Source organism: Narcine bancroftii, chromosome 10 (assembly GCF_036971445.1).
Source record: "Narcine bancroftii isolate sNarBan1 chromosome 10, sNarBan1.hap1, whole genome shotgun sequence".
In the NCBI taxonomy this organism is placed as follows: domain Eukaryota; kingdom Metazoa; phylum Chordata; class Chondrichthyes; order Torpediniformes; family Narcinidae; genus Narcine; species Narcine bancroftii.
Window position 1 is genome coordinate 65,955,779 of NC_091478.1, and position 8,547 is coordinate 65,964,325.

Genomic DNA, 8,547 nt, shown 5'->3' on the forward strand with positions numbered 1-8,547 from the left:
TTTTGTTTGCAAATCAAGGCTTAAACTTTTCTGAAGAATTCTCTGCCCTTTCTGACTCATTTTTTGGTCATCAAAAAACCACACCAGCAGTTTCTATTTTGCTCTCAGAATGTGCAGTATAATGCTTTTTACTAAAAAGTGAATATGTGGTAACATGTGATGCTTTAATGGATTCTCATCAACTGCTCTGCCACGTGAATCAGATGGATGACATGGGGCACCCTGCTTCCTCTTCAGAGAAGCCCTGAAGTCCTGCGGTTGTTTTCTTAGAAAAGTTTATTCAAACCACAACAGCACTACAAAGCAACACAAACTATACACAGAACAGGCGGCACGGTTGGTGTAGCAGTTAGCGCAACGCCTTTACAGCACTAGTGATCAGGATTCGAATCCTGCGCTGTCTATAAGGAGTTCGTACATTCTCCCCGTGTCTGCGTGGGTTTTCTCCGGGGACTCCGGTTTCCTCCTACTGTTCAAGACGTACTAGGGGTGTAGCTTAATTGGGAGTAAATTGGGCGGCATGGACTCGTGAGCCAAAATGGCCTATTACCGTTCTCTATGTCAAAATAAATTTTTAAAAACTACATTGAAACATACCATTTACATTGTTTGATATTCATGAAAAGTGGGAATCAACGCCGCTCCTTTGAACATACAGTTACTGCGCAGATACAATAAAGTACAAACTACAGTAAGACCCCTGGTATCCAGCACATAGGGTCTGGTAGATGCTGGATAGGTGAATTTTTCGGTTGCTTGAGATTGATTGTTGCGTGATTGGTTAAATAACACTGAGATGCACCAATTTTAAACTACCTTATTTTTTACCTATTTCTGCCACATGCTTGAGGCTGCCCAGTGCTTGAATTCCAGAAAATAGGTGTTTTATTATATTTACATTTTCAAACTAAAATCCTATCATTACTATTCACGACACACTTGATCCCCTGGGGAGGGGGGCTAACTGTTCCCAGTACTTGCCCACTGTTTCCTCAAATAAGATCTGTGGGTATTTAGACATGATGTGGCCTCAAGACCATTCCAAGACCTTTTGTTAAATAACCACTAGGAAATTTAGTGTCATTTCTGGACTGGCAACTACATGGTGTAGGAGACAGCGTTAGGTGCTCCATTCACTTTTAAACAATTCCCACTTAATTATCTTTAATCTTTAACCAAAGGGGCTTAAACTTGATCCCTTCAATATCTAACATCACTGCTTTTGTAAATGACGACAACCAGAGGAGCCAAACCTACAAAAAAATGGTTAAGAGGAGACAGCCACGCTGACTGCAGATTTCATTTCAGACATTGAAGAAACAAGTGCGGGAGATAACATGGGAAATAACTGCAGAGTGAAAGACAATCAACGAGAGATTGATTCTAAGCTTGAAAAAGTCCGACAATTGATTTCACCAATTGAGGATTGTTTGGAAACTGCGGAGGCTGGTTTGGTGTCTGTTAACGACCATATAGATAAACCAGAAACTTGATGAGATGCATTATCTGCCAGCAAATGCAAGTTAGCCTCAAAGGTCGTTAATTTGTAGAGCAGGAGCAGACGCCAAAATGCTTGGATCTTGGAAGATTCTGAGCAAGACTAGTTAACTGACTTCTCAAATTTACTTGTAGAAGTGTTTGGAAGAGAGTTTTTTTTAATTAATAAGCCCAAGCTCGACAGTGCACCCTAGTCTCTGGTTCCCAAGCCAACTCGGAATATTGTTCACACTTGGTAATTCTTTGTTTTTGTTGCTATCAAGTGAAGAGTCATGTTATTCGTGAAGCTTGTCAGAATATAAATTTAAACTATCAGGATCAACAAATTGGGATAATTGAAGATTCTTGTTTTTAAGTTATGGAGTCACGAAAAGAATATAGAGATGTTATGATTGAATTATATAGGAAAGGATTTAGATGTGCTTTGTTGTATCTAGCCTGTCTACGGATCATCTTAGAAGATGGCCATAAGAAAATTTTGAATTCGTTGAATGATGACTGCAAAGTTTTGGCTGACTCTATCTCAAGTGTGACATGAACTAAAAGTCTGTGTCTGAAGTTGTTCTCATCTTGAAAGGGGTTTTTCCTTGGTTAAGGGGGAAGTCTGACTGCTCTCTTTTGGTGTTAATTGACATAATAATTGTGATTTTTATTTTAATTTTGTTTATTTTGTGTATTTAATTTATTTTGTTAAAGATTTCAATAGATTCTATTAATTTTACTTTATTAATGTGCTGGTATTTGCCTATCTTGATTATGCATTTATTAATACCGCAAGGATGTTTTTAATTATTTGACTGTAGGAGCGTAAGTTTGTGCGTTTAGTATATTATATGACCATGGGAAAATGTGGTCAGCATTGAAATAATGTAAGCGTGCTTAATCTTGTAGATTTGGCAAATTTTATAATAATCACATACAAGTTTTAGTGTTCATGTTACTGAGCTTGGAAAGTTAAATGTGGATTTTTATAGTTTAAGGAGCCCTTTTTCTTTTTAATTACTAATGATTTTATATAATTCTGAAGATTTAAGGTTTAAAAGTTTTGATGATAACACATCTGTGTATGTTTATTTTTCATTTTAGCTGATAATGGGAACAAGACATGTTTCTACTGTTCATGTGCATATATTGTCTGTCTTTACAGCTAACTTTGTCTTTTTCACTTTGGTTAAAGTTCCCTTCTATAGAGTTCTTTGTTGGTTTGGGAAAAAAATATTAATTATTCTTTTTTTCAATATAAGGAGTGATATTTACAGTAATAGTGTGAGGGTTAAAATGTATTTTTTGAACTGGTTGCAAACTTGTCTTGCAACCTTCAGGGTTGGGAAGCTTGGTGGGATGGTTTTTTGGTTTTTTTTTGGATTTGCAAGGCTATAATTGTTTCATTGTTTACATATTTCATATTACAGCATGGTTTCAAGGAGACAGCTCTTGAAATGGTGACAGTCACAGTTGGATAATTTTCATAGCATTAATTAACATTATTTAAGACTCATGATTAACTCAATTAGACATATTGTGGAATATTAAGGGTATGAATGGTCCAATTAAACACTGTGGGGTATTTGCTCTTGTTAGGTATCTAAAGGAATTCTGATAAAGATAGGATCTTTTTTAAATGAAGAGGTCAGTGTTTTCATTCTTCTTCTGATGCTAAAATCAGGGGAATTTCCATTTAATTAATCAAAACATTCCATTATACTTCATAACACTATCAGATAATCAAGGTCATTATTTTATTCTTATGGGTAAATTACATAATAAAATGGTTGTTTTTGCTCCTGTATACGCCCCTAACATCGATAAGCAGGAATATTTTCAAAGATTTATTTTAGCCCTTTCTGATTTGTCAATATTCACTGGTATTGGTGGGGGGGGGGGGGGGGGCTTTAATTACTGGCTAAAAACTGTTCTAGATCATTCTTCTTCTAAACCTGCTGTTCTAAGTATTTCTGCAGCTGTAATTCACTCTTTTTAAATAAATTTTGGTATTTCAGATGTTTGGCATTTTTTATATCCTAACAGAAGAGAATATTCTTTTTTTTTCCAATGTGCATCATAACTATACTCAGATTGATTATTTTTTTAAACAGATAATCAATTGATTTCATTGACCAAATCATGCAATTATGCTCCTGTTATCTTGTCTTTGAACCGTCACAACATTTGTTTTATAAAGAGACTTTGGCGTTTTAATTCTACCTTACTCTCAGATATTTTCAACTTTATGGAAGAGCAGATTTAGTTTTTCTTCACTACAAATTCATCTCCAACAATTTCTAACTTGATTGTTTGGGATACTGTGAAAGCATATCTGAGAGGGCAAGATATTAGATTTATGAATCAAATTAATTAAATTGAGTTACACAATGCACAATTTAAAAATCCTAATTTATATAAAAGGAAAGTTGAACTTAAAATGAAATTTGATTTTATTTCCACTTATCCCGATGAACAGCAACTTTTGAGAATTAAGAGTCTGCAGACTCTTAAAATGGAAGCTGGAGATGTCAGTACAACTATATTCATGATGAAAAATCTGGTAAGCTTTTGGCTAGTCAATTGAAAAGAATGGCTGCTAAGAAACAAATAATAAAATTCAGTTGGAAGATAGTACACATACTTCTAAAATAAATGATACATTTAGGTAATTCTATACTAAATTGTATACTTCTGAATCTAATAATGTCAGATTTTCTGGACTACCTTGGTTTGCCTACACTTTCTCAGGATAAATGTACAAATCTGGAGGCATCTATTTCTCAAGAAGAAATACATTTTGCAATTTTCTCCTTACAATCTGGTAAATCTCCAGGACCTGATGGGATTTTATAAATCCTTTTCCAAATTGCTTGTGTCTGATCTACATTCTGTGCTAATGACTCAATTACACAAGGGAATCTTCCATTGTCTTTTAATGAAGCTTGTATTTCTCTTATTATGAAAAAAGTAAGGATCCATTTGAATGTGCTTCTTACAGACATATTTCTTTACTTAATGTAGATATGAAGATTTTATCTAAATTTTGACACAGATTGGAGAATACTTTACCATTATTCATTTCTGAAGATCAAACTGGTTTTATTAAGACCAGTTTTATTATTTTATTAAAATATTATTTTAATATTCACTGTTTATTGAATGTTTTATATTTACCTCCAACTCCTGCCTCTGAATGGAGGGTGTTTTCTTTTTGGATGCAGAGAAAGCTTTTGATTGGGTGGAATGGGGTTATCTATTTGCCATTTTGGAAAAAAATAATTTTGAACCATGTTTTATTAAATGGATTAAATTATTAAATGGTCCTGATGCCGCCGCCGGAGGCCCGAGGCCCTGCTGCCGCCGCCGGAGGCCCGAGGCCCTGCTGCCGCCGCCGGAGGCCCGGGGTCCTGCTGCCGCCGCCGGAGGCCCGGGGTCCTGCTGCCGCCGCCGGAGGCCCGGGGTCCTGCTGCCGCCGCCGGAGGCCCGGAGACCCGAGGTCCTTACCCAGGAAGAGACATATAAGGCAATTCAACAACTGAAAAGTGGCAAAGCATCAGGTATGGATGGAATCCCCCCAGAGGTCTAGAAGGCTGGCGGGAAAGCTCTGCATACCAAACTGCATGAGTTTTTCATGCTCCGCTGGGACCAAGAAAAGCTGCCTCAGGACCTTCGTGATGCCATCATCATCACCCTGTACAAAAACAAAGGCGAGAAATCAGACTGCTCAAACTACAGGGGAATCACGCTGCTCTCCATTGCAGGCAAAATCTTCGCTAGGATTCTCCTTAATAGACTAATACCTAGTGTTGCCGAAAATGTCCTCCCAGAATCACAGTGTGGCTTTCGCGCAAACAGAGGAACTACTGACATGGTCTTTGCCCTCAGACGGCTCCAAGAAAAGTGCAGAGAACAAAACAAACGACTCTACATCACCTTTGTTTTTTTTTTTTTTTTTTTAAATTTTTTATTTTTCACACCATAAATCACAATAGCCATGATATACACTTTTTCTTTTCCACACATTTACAGTGACTTTTTCTCCCTCCCCCCTCCCTCCTCCCAAGCCACCCCCCCATCCCTCCCCCCTCTCATCCATTTTAGTTATACAATCTAGGTTGCATTAATTCAGTTAGACAATGTTGTCATTCAACAAAAATACACCAGAAATTCTACTGAGTCCATTTTTTTCTTCTCTTCTCCTTCCATCAACTTAGGTAATGTTTGTTCCCGGTAGGTTTTCGCTATTGTATTTAATGTAAGGCTCCCATACTTGTTCGAATATTTCGATATTATTTCTTAAACTATATGTTATTTTTTCTAATGGAATACATTTATTCATTTCTATATACCATTGTTGTATTTTCAAATTATCTTCCAATTTCCAGGTTGACATAATACATTTTTTTGCTACAGCTAGGGCTATCTTAACAAATCTTTTTTGTGCATCCTCCAAGTCAATTCCAAATTCTTTATTTTTTATGTTACTTAGGAGAAAGATCTCTGGATTCTTTGGTATATTGTTTTCTGTTATTTTATTTAATATCTGATTGAGATCATCCCAAAATTTTTCTACTCTCTCACATGTCCAGATTGCATGAATTGTTGTTCCCCTTTCTTTTTTACATCGAAAACATCTATCAGATACTGTTGGGTCCCATTTATTTAACTTTTGCGGTGTGATGTATAGTCTGTGTAACCAATTATATTGTATCATACGCAGCCTCGTATTTATTGTATTTCTCATCGTTCCAGAGCATAACTTCTCCCATGTTTCCTTTTTTATCTTTATATTTAAATCTTGTTCCCATTTTTGTTTAGTTTTACCATTTGTTTCCTCATTTTCCTTTTCTTGCAGTTTAATATACATATTTTTTATAAATCTTTTGATTAACATTGTATCTGTAATCACATATTCAAGGTTACTTCCCTCTGGTAAACTCAAGTTGCTTCCTAATTTATCTTTCAAGTAGGATCTCAGTTGGTAATATGCCAGCGCTGTATCTCCCGTTATATTGTACTTATCTCTCATTTGTTCAAAGGATAAGAATCTACTTCCTGAAAAACAATTTTCTATTCTTTTAATCCCTTTTTTTTCCCATTTTCTAAAGGCAAGGTTGTCTATTGTAAAAGGGAGTAGCTTATTTTGCGTCAATATTAGTTTTGGTATTTGGTAATTTATTTTATTTCTTTCTACATGTATCTTCTTCCATATATTGAGGAGATGGTGTAATACTGGAGAAGTTCTATGTTGTACCAATTTTTCGTCCCATTTATATAATATGTGTTCAGGTATCTTTTCCCCTATTTTATCTAATTCTAGTCTCGTCCAGTCTGGTTTTTCCCTTGTTTGATAAAAATCTGATAGGTACCTTAATTGTGCGGCTCTATAATAATTTTTGAAGTTTGGCAATTGTAAGCCTCCTTGTTTATACCATTCTGTTAATTTGTCTAGTGCTATCCTCGGTTTCCCCCCTCTCCATAAAAATCTCCTTATTATTTTCTTTAACTCTTTGAAGAATTTTTCTGTCAGTTGTATTGGCAATGCCTGAAATAAGTATAGTATCCTTGGAAAAATGTTCATTTTAATACAGTTTATCCTTCCTATCAGTGTTAGTGGTAGCTCTTTCCAATGCTCTAAATCGTCCTGTAGTTTTTTCATTAGTGGATTGTAATTGAGTTTATATAATTGGCCTAGATTTTTGTTTATTTGCACACCTAGGTATCTTATTGCCTGCGTTTGCCATCTGAATGGGGATTCCTCCTTAAATTTTGAGAAATCCGCGTTATTCATAGGCATTGCTTCACTTTTATTTACGTTTATCTTGTATCCCGACACTTCTCCATATTCCTTCAATTTCTTATATAGTTCTTTTATTGATAGTTCTGGTTCTGTTAAGTACACTATCACATCATCCGCAAACAGACTGATTTTATATTCCCTGTCTTTTATTTTTATTCCTTTTATATTATTATCTCTTCTTATCGATTCTGCTAGTGGTTCTATAGCTAGCGCAAACAATAATGGTGATAGTGGGCATCCCTGCCGCGTTGACCTGCTTAAGTTAAATTGCTTTGATACATGTCCATTTACTGTCACTTTCGCTAACGGTCCCTTATATAATGCTTTAATCCAATTAATATACTTCTCCGGTAAACTGAATTTTTGCAATACTTTGAACAAGTAATTCCATTCTACTCTGTCGAAGGCCTTCTCTGCGTCTAAAGCAACTGCTACTGCCGGTGCTTTATTTCCTTCTACTGCATGAATTAAGTTAATAAATTTACAAATATTGTCTGTTGTGCGTCTTTTTTTGATAAATCCAGTTTGGTCTAAATTTACCATTTTCGGTACCTGTTCTGCTAATCTGTTCGCTAATAGTTTAGCTATTATCTTATAATCTGTGTTTAGCAAAGATATTGGTCTATATGACGCTGGTGAGAGTGGATCTTTCCCTTGTTTTAGTATCACTGTAATTATTGCTGTTTTACATGAATCTGGTAAGTTTTGTGTCTCATCAATCTGGTTGATTACATCCAGGAGGGGCGGTATTATTAGGTCTTTAAATGTTTTGTAGAATTCTATTGGGAGTCCATCCTCTCCTGGTGTCTTATTATTTGGTAAATTTTTTATTATCTCTTGTATTTCTACTGTTCCAAATGGTTCTGTTAATTTATTTTGTTCCTCTATTTGTAGTTTTGGTAGTTCAATTTTAGTCAAAAATTCATCTATTTTCCCTTCTTTCCCTTCGTTTTCGGTTCGGTATAATTGTTCATAGAATTCTCTGAAGTTTTCCTTAATTTCTTTTGGATTATATGTAATTTGTTTGTCTTTTTTCCTTGTTGCCAATACCGTTTTCTTAGTTTGCTCTGTCTTAAGCTGCCATGCTAGGATTTTGTGTGTTTTTTCCCCTAGTTCATAATATTTCTGTTTTGTCTTCATTATATTCTTCTCCACCTTATATGTTTGTAATGTTTCATATTTTATTTTTTTATCCGCCAATTCTCTTCTTTTGGTTGTATCTTCCTTTATTGCTAATTTTTTTTCTATGTTTATTATTTCCCTTT